Source organism: Mus caroli, unplaced genomic scaffold (assembly GCF_978045245.1).
Source record: "Mus caroli unplaced genomic scaffold, Mus_caroli_1 scaffold_18, whole genome shotgun sequence".
NCBI lineage: Eukaryota > Metazoa > Chordata > Mammalia > Rodentia > Muridae > Mus > Mus caroli.
Window position 1 is genome coordinate 21,835,529 of NW_028227273.1, and position 17,713 is coordinate 21,853,241.

The 17,713-nt window shown below is 44.8% G+C and overlaps 1 protein-coding gene across 3 annotated transcripts in view; it reads right to left on the minus strand.

The window, feature by feature from the left end:
• The window catches only part of Lclat1 (lysocardiolipin acyltransferase 1), a 127,904-nt gene extending 118,706 nt beyond the window's left edge, over positions 1–9,198 (minus strand). The window contains exon 1 of one of the 3 annotated variants that reach the window (XM_021149522.3): positions 9,011–9,198. The gene's annotated coding sequence lies outside the window, so the exon portion shown is untranslated. Of the gene's footprint in view, positions 1–8,989 lie in introns of all 3 variants that reach the window. The other 2 variants (XM_021149525.3, XM_021149524.3) reach the window with 2 other exon arrangements.
• Between the last annotated feature and the right edge of the window lie 8,515 nt (positions 9,199–17,713).

Genomic DNA, 17,713 nt, shown 5'->3' on the forward strand with positions numbered 1-17,713 from the left:
AAACAGGGAGATCAGGAATTCAAGACCAGCCTGGACTTAGCATTAATTCAAAGTTAGGTTCAGCTGTGTAGCCAGACCCAGACTCCAAGGAGGCAAGCTTTAAAAAAAAAAAAAAAAAAAAAAAATATTTCAACTACCCCTAATTTCCATCTTTTCTCCCATCTTAGTGAGAGTTTCTATTGCTGTAACAAAACACTATGACCAAAATGCAAGTTGGGGAGGAAAGATTTTATCTGACTTACACTTCCACATTGCTGTTCATCACCAAAGGAAGTCAGGACTGGAACTCAAGCAGGGCAGGAACTGGGAGGCAGGAGCTGATGCAGAGGCCATGGAGGGGTGCTGCTTCCTGACTTGCTCCTTAGGCCTTTTGCTCAACTTGTTTTCAAATAGAACCCAGGACCACCAGCCCAGGGATGGCCCCACCCACAATGGGCTGAGCCCCTTTCATATCAATCATTAAAAAAATGCTTAAGGCCAGATCATATGGAGTCAATTTCTCAACTGAGGTTCCTTCCTTTCAGATAATTCCAGCTGTGTCCAGCTGACCTAAAATTAGCCAGGATGCTCCCTAACTTTACATACTCCCATTTTCATGAGAGACTACACTTTACCATAAAGAAGACGATCCTAAGAGAGCATGTGCATCACAATAGTACAAAAGACACAGGACGTACCGTAGTCCTTACTTTTCTCACAGGAAGGATGGGTGTGTTTGGGTTCACAGTCCCATGTATTACTGTAGGCAAATCACAGCTACAGAAGAGTGAGATAGCCGGTTTCATTGTATCCACAGTCGGGAAGCAGAGAGGAGAGAGAGCCTGCTCAGCCCACTTTCTCCTTTTTTAGTCAACCCAGAATCTCAGCCCATGTGGGATAGTGCTGCATCGTTAAAGCAGATCTTCCCTTCTCAATCACCTATGTAGATGATCTCTAGAGAGATGCACAGTCTTGTCTCCTAGGTGACTCCAAATTCCAAACTGCCAATCAATATAAACTAACACAGCACCACCGAAAGGACTCTAACACGGCACACATGGGTCTGGCAGGCCTTGCCCTCCCCCATTCCCAAAGCTAGGCACCAAGTTCTATTCCCCTATTCCACCACTTCCTCCTCCTCCTAAGGCTACCTGCCAAGGTCCAGCTAGCAAATTTAGTTCTGCAAACAAAAGCTGCCTTATGGCTACCCCAATTAACCTGTCCAATCAAAATTAAACCAACTCACCCTAACACACACACACACACATACAGACACGTCAATGCTCTATAGGCTTGCCTATAGCCCCATCTTATATAAGGGAGCATTTTCTTAACTGAGGTTCCCTTTCCTCAGGTGCCATTAGCTTGTGCCAAATTGGCATAAAGCTACCCAACACACACACAATATTCTTATTTAAAATTTTCATATATGGATAAAACACTTTGGTCAAACTCACTTTCACTCTCCCTCCACTTCCTATATGCCCCCCTCCCCCTTTTTAATAATGCACTGGATACAATTACTCTTGCCTGTAAGTACGCAGGTGTAGGGCAACGCACCAGACCATGGTCAGCTACCAATGCTCACAGCCCCAAAGAAAAACGACTCTTCCTCCCTCAGGAGACACCAACTGTCGAAGCTCGTCAGAGCAGGGGGTGGGTAAATGGACACGTAAAATTGAAGTAAGCGGACTCTTCGTGTGTCCATTTGCCCACTTACAATATATAGAGTATTTCCAACCTTCCGGGGGTTTCCGACATGCCCGCTCCCTGCCACAATGATCACCGACCTGGAACAACCACTCCTCTGACTTCTATCCTCCACAGTTGTGTGCCTCCTGATGCCAATGAGATCACTAAACACTTCTATTGCTTTTGCAATGCTTCATTTTTTTAAATACATCACAATTTATTAAGCTATTCTGCTGCTGTACCTTTATGGTTATTATTAATAAGATACCATGAACATTCTTGGATGTGATTTTTAATAAACAGGTGCATTTGTTTCTCATGAGTATAGCTAGGGTTGAACAGCTGGATCATGGGTAGGAGTGAACAGAGACACAGTGTGTCAAAGTGGCTTAAGTACCATTTTACATTCCGACCAATGTAAGATTTCTGACTGGTCTACATGCACAACACTAGCAGGGATCATCTTTTATATTTAGCCAGCCTGGAAGGTGTACAGTAGTGTCTCATTACAAATAGCTTCTTCCTGTCTCTATTTTACTCTTCATCCTCTTAGTGGCTTGAGAGTTTAAAGAAATCTAAAGACAAACATTAATCATTTTTAAGGTCATTTTTTTTAAGGTCACGACTTTCTTAATCCTTTGAGTAAATCTGGTTAATCTACCTATGAGTGCTGATTTGTATTTAAGATTTAAAGGCTTCTGCAACATATTCAAACTAAATGACATCCTGCAGCTGTACCAAGTTCCCACTTTCTCCCTGAGCCCACTGCCCTGCAAAGTGTTCTGCTGTGAAAGCTGAGTTACTCTAATGCTATAAACATTTGCAAAATCCATTTCCATCCAGCTAATTTCATCAGCAACTGCTTCCACAATAAAAGCACTTTTGTGCAAATATATACATACCCAAAATAAACTGAGGGTGGAAATATGTGTCTATAATCCCATCATTTGATAGCTGAAGACAAAAGGATCAAGAATCAAGATCAGCTTCAACTACACAGAGACTCAAGAACTAGCCTGGGCTCAAAATAACAAGAAAAGCCTAATATAAGAAAAACATTCTAATACCTATTCTCCCAGCAGTATTCAGTTTTACTGCCTCTCTGCCTCTCTGTCTCTGCCTCTCACACCCTCCAGCTCTTCACACCCAATCCACTTCGTATTCTATTCTGATTTCAAAACTTATAGAATGTAAAGTCAGCTCTGCAGCCACTTATGCACAGCCTATACAGCAGGTCTGCATTATGAAACGGTCTTCAATTATTCTTCTATCCTGTCACTAAGGGCGCCTCCCAAGAACATAACTAGACATGGTACCTCATATTAGTCTGTATTCCCAGCACACGATAAGCTGAGGCAGGAAGATAACCTTGTATTACAGCAAGCCTGAGCTACAGTAAGACCTTGTCTCAAAAATAAATAAATAGCTGGAGAGGTGGCTCAGCGGTTGAGAGCATTGACTGCTCTTCCAGAAGTTCTGAGTTCAAGTCCCAGCAACCACATGGTGGTTCACAACCATCTGTAATGCGATCTGATGCCCTCTTCTGGTGTGTCTGAAGAGAGCGACAATGTACTCATATACATAAAATAAATAAATAAGCAGAACAGAGAGTTCTAAAAGAGACATAGTACTCCATATATCTTAGCTAGAATTTTTTTTTTTTTTTTTTTTGAGACAGGGTTTCTCTGTGTAGCCCTGGCTGTCCTGGAACTCACTTTGTAGACCAGGCTGGCCTCGAACTCAGAAATCCTCCTGCCTCTGCCTCCCAAGTGCTGGGATTAAAGGCGTGCACCACCACACCCGGCTTAGCTAGAATTTCTAATGCTGTGATAAAACACAGTGACCAAAAGCAATGAGGGAAGAGAGGGTTTATTTCAATTTTCTAGTCTCTGTCACAGCACATCACTGAGTTTTGAAAGTCAGGGCAGAAACTCAAAGCAGGAATCTGGAGACAAGAACTGAGGCCGAGGAAACATGAATGCTGCTTACTGGCTTGCTCCCATGGCTTACCCAGCCTGCTTTCTTATACAGCTCTGAACCATCTGTCCAGGGGTAGCACCACCCCTCAAAGGCTGGGCCCTTCCATACCAATCATTATGTCAAAAACATGACCCACTGACTTGCCTACCAACAATCTGATGAAGACGTTTTCTCAATTGAGGCTCCTCTTCCCAGGAAGGGAAAACCAGCTGATAGAAAAGAACTACTAGGCCTTCCAACTTAACACCCTTGATAAATCCTTACTGCCCACAGCATAAAATGAGTCTCAGCTGAGAACTCACAGGCTGGGCCTTACTTCTCCTGTCCCTCCCCTGAAAGGCTATGCATATTCTCATTTCTCCTGCCTTGCCAGTTTCCTATGATGTACTTTCACAGGCAGGCCATCTTTGTGCTCTGTTCAGCTCCCTTCCTCACTTGGCTAGGCCCATCCTAGCACATGTTCCCACCATGATTAGATCTGAGTGCTTAGCGCACTGTAAGTTAATAATCTATATCCATACACCTAGTCTTCAGGCTGGACTTGGGCCTCTCCTACAACTCCAAAGATCAGACCAGGAAATAATTCTGCATTCCAAGGAGGCAGAACGAGCGGATAAAAATAATGAATGTCACAACCACTTCTACTTATGTCTTTTTGACTGAGAAAATTATTAGTCTATCTTAACAATCAACTGTACTAAAACCGGTTAGTTTTAAATCATCCATCAAATTATTCTCTCAAAGGATTTAATCAGGGTTGGGAAGATGGCTCAGTGGGTGAAATGCTTGCCACACAGGCCTGAGACCCTGAATTCAGATCCCCAGTCCCCAAGGTGTGGCGGCACATACATGTGTTGTTTTTAAAACAGAACACCAAACTACCAAATAAAGGCTCAGGATGCTGTGGTGGAAGGAAGCCTGCCAGCTCAGAGTGGCAGAGAAGGTTCCTAGCCGATCTTCCAGCTACACCTCTTTCCCTTCTCCACAAAGTCTTCAATAGCCTTCATCTCATGGACCCTCCTCCCTGCTGAGTTCTGCTCTGCCTCTTGACCTTTATTTAGCCCTTGGATTAAAGGTGTGTGCTAGGATTGGCCTAAATCACAAGTACTTGTTTACAGTAAACAGAAGGCTCTAGGATCAAAGGCTAAAGACAACATATTAGAAACCGGTTTTTACAGTTCATAATCTCTGGGTTCACAATGTAATCAAATATCCAGCAACATGTATGTATGTAATTCAAGCACCAGGAAACAGAAATTAAAGGCAGAGAAAGCATCAGGGACTTAAAAACAATAAATAGGTAAATAAATAAATAAATAAATAATTGCAGTCTAATTGGTCAGTGAGCATCAGACTCTGTAAGACCCTTTCTCAAAAGATGAAGCCTTTCGCTGTGCATGCCCTTACACATACACACGTGTTAAGGCCTGCCCCCCTAGCATAGCTGTAGCCATTACATTCCATGCCTGCCAGTCGCTGACCAGAAAAATAGCTTGACTCAGAACAGGGTCGTGTCCACCACATAGCCTGTTACATTCTGAGATTTGTTAGTCTTAAGAGATTCCACAAGCATAAGTTCCACTGAGAACCGATCAGAATACAGCTCAGTTAGAGCTGTCCTTTCTAGCTGGCCAAAACAGCCTGAGTCAGCGCTGAGAAGGGGCAGCATTTCCTGTACCTGCACATGAGCTCACTGTGGTTTTTTTTCCTTTATAAACTGGCCCTGAAAAATGTCCAAAGTCCAGTCTTAGCTCCTGAGCCTATGCTGTGACCCTTATGGATCAGTCTTGGGGCGTATGTTCAATAAACTATTCTTGCTTAACTGAGACACGAATATGAGTGGCTTGTGTGGTGATTCCTGAACCCCAGCATATCTACAAACCATACGCAAAAGAGTTTAATAAAAACTAAAATTACTGTCTTGTGTTTCCTGGTAGGTATAAAAACTCTGTATTTTAAAATAGTTCTTAAGAATATTGGACATCAGCCGGGCGTGGTGGCGCACGCCTTTAATCCCAGCACTCAGGAGGCAGAGGCAGGCGGATTTCTGAGTTCGAGGCCAGCCTGGTCTACAAAGTGAGTTCCAGGACAGCCAGGGCTACACAGAGAAACCCTGTCTCGAAAAACCAAAAAAAAAAAAAAAGAATATTGGACATCAAAACTGCACAGGACATTACTCGCTTATAGCCCCAACACTCACTACTCAAGAGGCTGAGTGCCTAGGAGTGCCTAGAGTGTGAAGCCAGCAGGGATTACCCAATTAAGTCCACACTAATCTGCACCTCAGATAAGACTGCAGTCCTAGAAACAAAGTAGAATGGACACACTACTTAACCAAAGCAACCGCAGCCAACACCACAGATATCGAAGGGCGCTGAAGAATGAGCCGCTTGTTTATACAACTAAAAAGCCTTAAAAACTCAGCTCACATGTTCCCCTTAGCACATGATATACCTGTATACATATAGTGAAGGTATGGAAGAACACAGGAGCCGGGCTTTGTGGTGCAGAACTGTAAACTCAACTATTTATAGGGCTGAGACAAACAAAAAGAACACACAAGTGCAAGACCTTCCTGAGCTAAAGATTGAGTTCGAGACTAAGGCTTTTTCTCTAAGTCACAGAACTGATGGAGGTATATTGAAATGACTGACTCAGCAGTCCAACTAACCCAACAATGGACAGCTGGGAATGGGAGGTCCACGAATCTAGAAGTTGCTCAGTCCCACGAGTCTAGGTGTTTCAGCTGGAATCCTAAAGGAGTGGGTACCGACAGATGTGCTGGCAGTAAGTGCAAGCAGGTGAAGAAGAACGAACTCTTCCTGTTCATTGTCCTTATATAGGCCTCCAGCAGAAGGTATGGCCCAGATTAAAGGTGTGTACCTGGACCTAAACTTTTCTGGTAACTTGCTCTGTCCCAGGCTAGCCTTGAACACAAAGATCTGCTTGCCTCTGTCTCTAGGGATTAAAGGTGTGTACCAACTTGCCTGGACCAAAGCTTTTCAGAGCCACTATGCCTCATGATTTGGAACAGCAACAACAACCAAAAAGCCTGTGTCTTCCAGCGTGGCTGGAAGATCTGGATCACAGGTGTGCCCTCCATTTCTGGACTGTAGTTCATTTCAGATAGAGTCAAGTTGACAACTGGGAATAGCTATCACACCTTGCCTGTATCTAGAAAATAAAAAAGGGGGTGGGGTGGGCTGGGGATAGTTCAGTGATAAGAGTACTTGTTTAGATGTGCAAGCCCCTGCATTCAATCCCAGTACAAGAAAGAAAGAGAAAGGGGGCAGGAGCCATAGGCTGGACTCACAATGCCAGCTGTATGGTTTAGGACAAATGACTTAAGATGTCAACAAGCTCCAGGTTCCTCATCTGTTTAAGTGCACACTCTACACTGATGTTGGGTGACTGAGTTGACACTTATAAGGCCCTTGACATGCCACAAGCACAGTAGAATAAACTAATAAACGTCAATCCTTACCACACTGTTTTTAAGTCTTTTATATGAACACCCCTCCCTTAGAAACCACAATGAATGTCATCTCTATTCAGAGACAACGCACCTCACAGAAGTTACATAATTACCACATTTTAAGAAGCAACCTAGCTGGGTGTGGTGGCGCATGCTTTTAATCCTAGCACTTGGGAGGCAGAGGCAGGCAAATTTCTGAGTTCGAGGCCAGCCTGGTCTTCAGAGTGAGTTCCGGGACTATACAGAGAAACCCTGTCTCGGAAAAACAAAAACAAAAAGAAGAAGCAGCAGCAGCAGCAACCTAGTTACCACTGCATATAACCTCAATCCTAGGCCAAACTGGCCCTATCTCCCCAGATTCAGTTTGAAAGAGTCCCTCCTAACATCTGCAGGAGCCAACCTCTTTAGACCTGGTGGGAACATTTGCTCAAATTAAAGCCACATGGAAATCACAGTGCAAGATACACAGGGCACCCCTGAGACAGAAGCTATTAGGACTGAAGCTAAGTGCACTGTGTCTTTTCAATTCCTTTACTAAATCAAAAACACCTAAGTCTAAGGCCTGGAGTGATAGCTCAATGGTTAAAAGCACTTACTCCTCTTTTAAGGGAGCAGGGTTGGGTTCCCCACACCCACATTAGGGGACTCAAAAACCATCTGAAACTCCAGCTCAGGCGTCATCACACTGTGTGGTGAACATAAACTCATGCAGCCTCGCATACACAAATACAAAAATTTTTTTAATACACGAATTTTGCAAAGTCTTTCATCAAAATAGTATTTTAAAAAGTAGTCCATCCAACTCTTTAAACTCTTTATGACAGGGGGTTTCTTTCCCGAAACACGTGATGGGTATGAATGGGAAGCATTTTATCTTGGTAACGCCTTAACTAATTTCTTTTTCAATACTTTCCTTGGACTTAACTGAATGTAAAACTCGGCTCTGTCTACATCCAATCAGAAGCGACTAAGCCTTCAGGCAAGAACCAGGAAACAAAACAGCTCCACAAACACCTTATGCCTTGTCTTTATTGCTTCTGGTCAAACATAATCTTAGATGTTAAGATACAACCTGAGAAGCCGGGCGTGGTGGCGGGCGTGGTGGCCCACGCCTTTAATCCCAGCATTTGGGAAGCAGATTCGAGGCCAGCCTGGTCTACAAAGTGAGTTCCAGGACAGCCAGGACTATACAGAGAAACACTGTCTCGAAAAACAAAAACAACAAAAAAAGATACAACCTGAGAGACCAAACCTGCCAGGTGGGCGTGGTGAAGCGCGCCTGTTATCGCACCAATACAAGGGCAGAGGCAAGGACCCTGAGAGGCCTTAGCTAGAGCGAATGCCAATAAAAAGGAAAATCGGACTGGAAGTCAGCCTTCAATGTGGCCTATCGTTCTTTCTGTGGCACTGCCACCTAGACCTAGGGCACACCTCTGTCACCTGCAAGAAACAAACTGCTTGAACCCTGAAAAACTCTCTTGTGGGCTGTTCACGTGGCGACCCCTGGGAAGCCTTTTGCTCCTGGAATCTGGCCCCTGACACACCTTAGGCGGTGTATGGGGACCCGGCAGCTCCCGGGTTTTCACCGAGGTGTGGTGTGGACAGGAAGGTGAGCACAGAAGGGGCACCCGACGCTCCTCGCCCCCGCAGCCTGATCAGCTCTGGAGGCTTCGGCCTCCCTCCCAAGAGCCGATCGCCCTAAGCCCTCCACTCAATTCCCGCCAGTGTCCGTCCCCCAGGGCCCACCAGAGGAGGCCTGCTCCCGGGAAAAGCCGCCGAGCCGCAGCTCTCCATCCGCCCACTCGGGAAAAAAAAAAAAAAATCCCTTGGCTGCCGCCATGTTCCCCGCGCCGAAGCCCACACCTGACACCGCGGGCCGCGCACCTGGGACACACCGGGGAAAACGCGCGACGTCGCGGGGACACTGGGGCGAGACAGCGACTCCACGGGGGTCACAACCTGGGAGAAGAACCCGCCGCTAATTCATCCCGAAGCGGGGAGGCGTCGAGCCCCGTCGCCTTAGTAATGCGTCCCTCCGGGCTCCACCCTGATTGGCTCCTGGCGCAGTGACGCAAGGCGTCTCCGGCTGCGTGGGAAGCCCTTGAACCGGGCGCTCCGCCCCTGCTCCGCAGCCGGGAGAGACCCCGGGCGTCGTCTAGGCTCCTTTAAAGGAGCCGCGCCCCAGATCAGTGTGGCAAGCTGCAGATGCCTGCCAAAGCTAGTAACGGGTAGAGGAGCAAGAAACCAAAAATGAGAACTCAAGCGATGGTCTCCCGGGAATCTAGTAGTTGCGTAGGGGGATGGCAAAGCTAGAGCACTCATTTGCAAGCCTAACGTTAACGTCAGGAATCAAAGGGCAAATTAGTATCCAGCCAATTCTAGAGCCTGAGTTTCTGCTGGCACAAAACTCAAGACACCTTCAACGCCTGAGGTTACCTCATGGAAAATAAATCGTAGGCAATCATTTACAACTCTTACTTTCTTGCCTCATGTAAAGAGCAAATGATCACGCAGCCAGTTCTAGAGCCCGGTTCCTGATGGTGTAAAACTAAACGCACCTTCTTTCAACCCCTAAGGTTGCAGGACACTAAATGACAGCGTTATTTTCTTGCCCCAACTCAAAAAGCAACTCCACGTTCTGTGGTGCGCAACTGTTGCTAATTCGCAGTGTTTGCTCAAGTCTCAACGTTTCCTCTTCTGGATGGCCCAATCCAGTGTTTATGTTGCTGTTGTATTTTTTTTTTTTTTTTTTTTTTTTTGGTTTGGTTTGGTTTGGTTTGGTTTGGTTTTTGTAGGACACTCTTTTGGAAAGGTCTTTGTGCCTTTCTACAGTGTTGGATCTGGCTCCAAACCTACCAGACTAAGCACGGGGATGCTAGAGACTGGTTAATTTAACCTCTTTGCATTTCCCCTGAACAATACCTTCTTGCTGACTTTTAACAGATAATAGACATCTTTAAAAATAAAAAATTTCCACACAGAGCCCATAGAGCCTTTCAACAGCTTTTCGTATCTGTTTATTCATTTAGTCTGTTTATTTAACATGAAACAGAGAGAAATGAATTTTTAAGTTCAGGGTAGCCTTGTGTGGTAGTACATGCCTGTAGTCCCAGCATTCCCCATAACAGAGCCAGGAGACTGCCTCTGCAAGACTCTAAATTTTAAAAAAGAAATGCAAGGTGCCTTCCCGCTCAGAGCCAGTGTTACCTCTCCTTTACTTTTATTCAATACTTAAGTATTTGAGATGTGCCACAATTGTATTAGAAGACAGAAAATACAACGAAGGAAAAAAAGCAGCACAAAAATGCAGTGAATGGACCTCACTTTTGTCTCTAAACTCAAGAGTTCTGGAAAAATCTTAGGAATTTTAAGGCTTCTCATTGTTTTGAACTAAACGTGGGATCGTCCAGAACCTCTCAAGAATGCACTGCTGTGAGTTCTCTGAGGATTTAAAGAGTCTATACATAGCCTTCCCTCTACTAGAGATTCCTCTTTTGTTCTAATGGATTAAAGGAGAGTAGTGAAGGAAGATGGAAACCCGAGACTCCAGGATAGCCCCCTCAACTTAGATCCTTTAACCAACATTTCTCAACATAAAAATAAAAATAAATCAGAGTACTTTTCTTTCCCCAGTCTGTGGTTATTTATTTTAAAAAAAAGAAAAAAAAAAAAACTAGGCAGTGATGGCTCACAACTTTAATCCCAGAACTGGAGAGGCAGAAACAGGCAGATCTCTGTGAGTTCAAAGCCAGCCTGATCTATAGAGAGAATGCCAGGACAGCCAGAGCTACATAAAGAAACTCCATTTGGGGAAAAAATATTTTATGTGTGTGTGTGTGTGTGTGTGTGTGTGTGTGTGTGTATACATATATACATATAAGAGACTTTGGAAAAGGACTGAAGAAGAAATGTGGGTCCTCATATACAGCAGTCTCTCCTTCAGTCCTTGCAGCCTAAGAATCTGCTCAGGTCTTGAAATTGAGCAGCAGATTAGAATTTTCTACTGGGATGACGTCTGAACCCACTCTTTCACTTATCGCTCATCAGCTCAGACTATATATTATACAGTACCATTATCGTCAGCTCACATACCCCCTGCCTAAAGAAAAGGATGCTATGTTCCATCAGCCATCTTCAGAAGGTCAGGTCAAGATCCCTGGATGCCACTTCAACCTTGCCATCCATTATGGTAATTAGATTGTCACTGCTTCTCAGAACTGTCTCGGCTCCTCTGGCATCTTTCATTCCCCGATGCGACTATTATAAATAACAACAGTCCCATTAGACATGTCCTGCTTTTAGAAGACAAACACCTCCGAGCTTCTCAGTGATGCTGTTACTCTCTGGCAGAGCCTTGAGCCTCGGGGTGATAAGCAATGTCATCCAGGCCCTTGCTGGGGGGACAGAGGGAGCCAGAAAAGTTTCTAGTCAGTTGGCCAATCCATTTGCAGTTTCTCTGATTTTTTTTTTTTCATTCCTGTTTCCCCATTGTACCATGAGAGTTCTGGGATCTCTCTTTCAACGTGGTCATTCGCTTTCCCTGGATTTTAAGAGTCATCCCAGCAGTATATTAAGAGTTGGCTCCCAGAGCTCAGACCATGGGAGGTGGGGCACCGATTTCCCTCCTCAACTGTCAAGTCAAGATAAGATTTGCCACACAGACCCAAGTAAGTGGACCCTGTATCTTCCAACAAAGGCAAAGAGGCCTGCTTTGAATCTGAGGGTTCCAAGTTCTCAAGTAAGCCTCACTCCAAGGCATGCTCTGCATTTCTAGGTCAGTACCCCAACTTTGGTATTGGAAATATGTCCAAGATGACTAGCTAGCTAGCTCTTAAGTTTCTGGGGCTATAGCTAGTCTTCAGTTAGGATGCATGTGTCGAAAAGTCTTTTAAAAATCTGCCGACCTTGTCTTCCAGTTCCTACGTGTTGCTTATATAAGAATAGTCACTAATCTCCAAGTCCTTACAGTATTTTCTTCAAACCCGTCAGTCTCCAAAGACTGTGCAGCGAACGCACTTCTCCTCCTGCATCCTTCCCTTGTTCAGCAAAGTCATCTGCCATGCTAGCCCAGGTACTGTTAATACTCCGGTAAGTAGCTATGGGATCGGTTGCTTAGCAATGGGACTTGTCCTCATTTTCCATCCTGTCCTCTTGAGAATGGCCATCTTTGGTTGGCTTCCTAGGACCACCTCCTGCTGGTGGCTTCCTAGAAGTGGGGGCGGCAGGGTGGGGGGGGTGGGGCTGAAGCAAAGATCTGCTTACAAGACTCTTGCTCTCAAGAGAAGAAGGTGGAGGTGAAAGAAACAAGAGTAGGGAGAGGAGAGAGGAAAGCAACAACATGGTCTCGGCTAGAGGCAAACCTCAGCAGGAATTACTTGGAATGCTTACAACCGCCTTGAGGCAATGGAGTTGATCCTTTGTGTTATATTGCTATATTGATCAGCTATCAAGAACGGGTAACTTGAGGATGCGCTACAGAGCCAGCGCAGCAAGGTGCTCACATTCCTCTGAAGGAATTCTCCTCTGGAGAAGAACATCTGAGATCCATTAGTGACCAGAGTTCAGAGCATCAGGAGGATGGTGACTGAAAGAATCCTAACAACATCCACTGCACTAGGAACACTAAGTCGGCACTAGCTTCTTCAAGGAGCCTGCGTACGACTGCTCGTGCCTGGCAATCTCTGGGAAGGCACAAGAGAATCTCTAGCAACAATTGCTTCTGGGTAGAGGCATCAATAGGAGCAATCTGGAGTGTCTGTATTCCCTATTCTACAATTAGAATTTTTATCTAGTTATATGTCTTGCCTTTTTAATTTTGAGGTAGGAAATAAAAAAATGTACCCATAAGTTTATAGGATGGTATTAATCTACTCTACTACCCAGAAGGGTAATTTCTCTGCAGTTTCTAAATCTTTCTTGATTTCCTGCAATACAGCTGATAAATAGCTCAGCCTCGTGAGCCTGATTTAATAGGCACATTTAATAGGACACTCTCTGCAATGCTCAGGGAAATAGCATCACAAATAGTAAACACCCCCCCCCCGTTCTAGTTCTTACTGGTTTTGTTACTATTATATACCTATATGGCCATGTAATTGCCACTGCTGCTGCTTCCCCTTCTTCTTCTCCTCCTCCTCTCCCTCCTCCTCCTCCTTTTTCTCCTTCTCCTTCTGCCAAATGAGATAGTAACAAAGTAGAATATGTGCCCAGTAATAGACTTCAGAGAAGGGCCAAGTGAATTATTGCCAACAAGATTAAAAACAACTCTCTCCAGTGGTATGGAGTAGAAGGAACACACAGAGCTAGTAAAGGCCACGGACACTTAACTGAAGCGGCCTAAAGCAACCACTCCTGCAGCCCACGGCCTTCCTGGTTCACACGGCATTTGAAATAGGATGTTTTAATTTCCGGAGAAGCAAGTGTTGTCTTTGATAGTTCGGGAATTTGAGGGCTACAGTGAATGAAAGAAGTTTATGCTCACACACACACACACACACACACTCACACACTCACTCACACACACACACACACACACACACACTCACTCACACACACACTAACTCACTCACACACACTCACACACACACACACACACACACACACACACACACTAGAATAAAGTTCTGATGACTCCCCTTCATCTGCTCCACTGGCCTCTATCGGTTGCTCCATGCTAATCCACCCAGCAGGCATCTCTGGAAAGTTTCTGGACAGGTTTTAGCATGTGGACCTCAAATGTGCATCTTCCAGTGCTTTTTCTGGAGAGTAGGCAGGGCGTGTTAAGCAGTAGTTCAGCGTGTACCTAAAGCCATAGTTCCATACCTAAGGCGTTTCTCTCCAGGGTTCTCACCTGCTTGTCTCTTGAGACAAGGTCTAAATGCAGGACTGGATTAGCCCTTTATATTGAGTCTCAAGATGCTTAAACAACTTTTGTTAATTTCTTTCAAGGTGAATTGTTCCTTCCTTCTTCCCTTTCTTCTTCCCTGCCTCTCTCTCTCTCTCTGTATTTCCTTCCTTCTCTTCCTCTTTTTCTCCCACCTCTCCCTCCCGCCTCTCCTCTTTCTTTCCCTAGGAAAACAGCAGCATGTACCTAACTCCCTTCGATTCTATGTATTTATCCCTTCTTGGACCATCTGTTTCTTGACAGAACTCTGACTGATCAACTGATAACCCTCCATTTCACTTGGGCAAAATGGAGAAGAGGCCATTCATCCCACGTGGACAAAACCATTTCCGTTGCTCCTCCCGCAGGCCCTTTATGTCTGAAAGGAAATCTTCAGTGATGAGTAGCCAACCCAGCCAACAGTGGCTTAAACTCCAAGGTCATTTATTCAAGTATTGTATTCAAGTATAGAACAGGCCAACACAGAATCGGTTGTGTAATTCAAGGATGCCATCAGAGTCCAGATTCTTGCTTCCTGCTTTGCTTCCCACAGTTAACACAGGAAACAGGAAACAAGGAAGAGCTATTCTCTGTGGAAGGCTGTTGTTTGGTTTCTGGTTTTGTTTTCTTGAGACATTTATTTGCTAAACAAAGCTGACCTTGAATTCGAACCCCCTGTTCCTCCACCCTCCTAGGTGGAGATTACAGCTGGAATCACCATTTGCCCAATGGTTTGTAGTTTTACACGGCAAGGGGCAGGGCAGTGGTCTAAGCAGAACCTCCCCAATGCATGCCCCCTTTTGTCCGGTTATCTAAAGCACTGGCCTTTATCTGTAAGGAAGTGGAAAGCAAGTCTAGCCAGCTAAACTCTGCAGTGGACAGTAGCTAAAGGTGAGGGTTTGGGGATAACAACTGCATGGACTTCCTATGCCACGAGTGAACTAACCCTCAGACCAACTGTCCCTCCCTGGGAAATTCTCTACTGTTTCTGCTGTTATTACATTGACTTGTTGAATAACTGACTGCAGAGGAGGGTACTCACTCGCCATCTGCATGTGGCCTGTGGAGGGCAAATGACAACTTGTACAAATCAGTTCCCCCTCTACTGTGGATGGGTCCTGGAGGTCAAATTCAGTAGTTAGGCTTGCCAGCAAGCATCCTTACCCGAGCTGATGCCCTCTTTCTGAGACAGTCTTGCCCTATCTGCCAATAGAATTACCTAGTATCTTTCCCACACTATTTCTCCTAACAGTAATGACCTGTAAGACCCCATCTTAGTTAGGGTTTCACTGCTGTGAACAGACACCATGACCAAGGCAACTCTCATAAGAACAACATTTAATTGGGGCTGGCTTACAGGTTCAGAGGTTCAGTCCATTATCATTGAGGCAGGAGCATGGCGGCATCCAGGTAGGCATGGTACAGGAGGAACTGAGAGTTCTACATCTTCATCTGAAGGCTGCTAGGAGAAGACTGGCTTTTAGGGAGCTAGGATGAGGGTCTTAAAGCTCACACCCACAGTGACATACTCCCTCCACCAATTTATATAATATATATAATATATAAAATATAACATGATTTATATATTATATATAATATATAAAATATATTTGTTGTATATATCAATTATATAATATATAAGATATAAGATATATATAATATTATGCATTATGTTGTAGTATATTTATTTATATATTAAATTACATGTAATATGTAACAATTATATATAATATTTTTCAAGACAGGGTTTCTCTGTATAGCCTTGGCTGTCCTGGAACTAGTTCTATAAACTAGGCTAGCCTTGAACTTAGAGATCTGTCTGCCTCTGTCTCCAGAGTGCTGGGTTTAAAGGTGTGTACCACCACCTCCCAGATGCCATGATCTGTATTTTGAAGTAAACCCAAATGGGTTTCTCTGCATTTGCTCTCTCTTCCTAGAGACAGCTCTGTGGGATTACTGTTTCTTCCCTGCAGGAGCTCACTCTCTACATTCTCCCACTAAACAAACCTGAGCCACTTGGCTGGCATCTTCTCATCAAGCTTGCTCCCAGACATGTCTTCCTGGGCTAGGATTGGCCACCTCCAGAAGTATAGCTTAATCAGATGTCATGGTACATATGTGTTGATTACAGCTCTTAGGAGCCTGGGGCAAGAGGATGATGAGGCAACACTGGGCTACACGTGAGTTCAAGGTCAGCTTGTACTATATAGTAAGACCTGGTGCTGCTTAGTTTTGTCAACGAGAGTCAGTTGGGAGGAGGGAACCCCAGTTGCAGAAATGCCTCCATCAGATTGGCCTGTGAGGTTATCTGTGTAATGTTTTCTTGATTGTTCTTTGGTGTGGTAGATGGCTCCATCCTTGATAGGCGATCCTAGGAGGTCAACACAGCTGAAGGTGAGGCTGCGAGCAAGCTCATAAGCAGTACTCCTCTCTGGGCTCAGCTTCTGTTCCTGCCTCCAAGTTCCTGCCTTGAGCTCCCGCTCTGGCTTCCTTCCATGATAGACTCTACCTTTATGATGAAATAAACTTTTTCTTCTTCAAGGTGCTTTTAGCCATGGTGTTTTATCACAGTCCTAGGAAAGCACATTAATACAGACCCTATCTCAGAAAACAAAGAGCCGTATATATACATTATAAAGAAGCATGACAGGCTACATGCTTTCAGGGGTGAGAAGAAATACCCATGAAAGCATTAAAGGAAAGAGGTCTATCTGCTGTAGACGCCCACTCGCCAGCAAGTAGGACGCCACAACAGGATCCTTCTGCAACACGTTTATTGGGTGAGCATGGACTGCGTAGGCAAAAGACCCCGAGCCCCAGAAATGGCGCTGCTTATATAGCCTAGGAGTGACATGTCCAAACCTGATTGGTTATGCTTTCAGTTCCTCATTAATAGGCCTCAGGCCAGGCAGTGACTTGGCAAAAAACTCTATGGCACATGCTCACATTGGTTGTTTACCCATATTCATAGGCGAAGGCTTACTGAAACCAGCACCATCTTGTAATGGCGTTTTTTGGCTTCCCACTATCTGCTGCAAATATATTTAGTTATTTAATGTTACCATAATCCCAGGAATAATATATTATCTTTCTTTTACAGCTACACTACTAGGGTTAGTGTGTTAGTTTTCCGTTGATGATGTAACAAACCTGATGAAAGCTGAGTGGTTAAAAACAAGAGAAATGTAACATCTTGCCACTCGGCCTCCAAGTCTAAGGGAATGTAAATGACTTTGTGTCAGTGGGACAGAACACTTGACAGAAATGACTTGAAGGAGACAGTTTTCATTTGGCCTCACAGTTTCGGTCCACTCTAGCAGGGAAGGCATGGAACTCACAGCAGCAGTGTATTGGAGGCTGTGCACATGATGAGAGACCAGAAAGCACAGAATGGCAGAAACTAGTAACTAGGCTCAGTGACTTATCTGCAGTCAGGTTCTACCTCTTAACATTTTTAATAGTTGTCCAAAATGGCTACTGGATGAGGAATAAGGAATCAAAGCGTGAACCTGCCGGGTATAACCCAGATTCAAACACTGACATGGTGGAACTAACACTGAAGGTTTGGGAGCACTGTTGCTGTCTGCAGGCATTGAGATTGCACTGCTGCCTCCTGGGGCTGTTGAGATTGGGAGCAGTGCTGCCTCCTGGGGCTGTTGAGATTGGGAGCAGTGCTGCCTTCTGGGGCTGTTGAGATTGAGAGC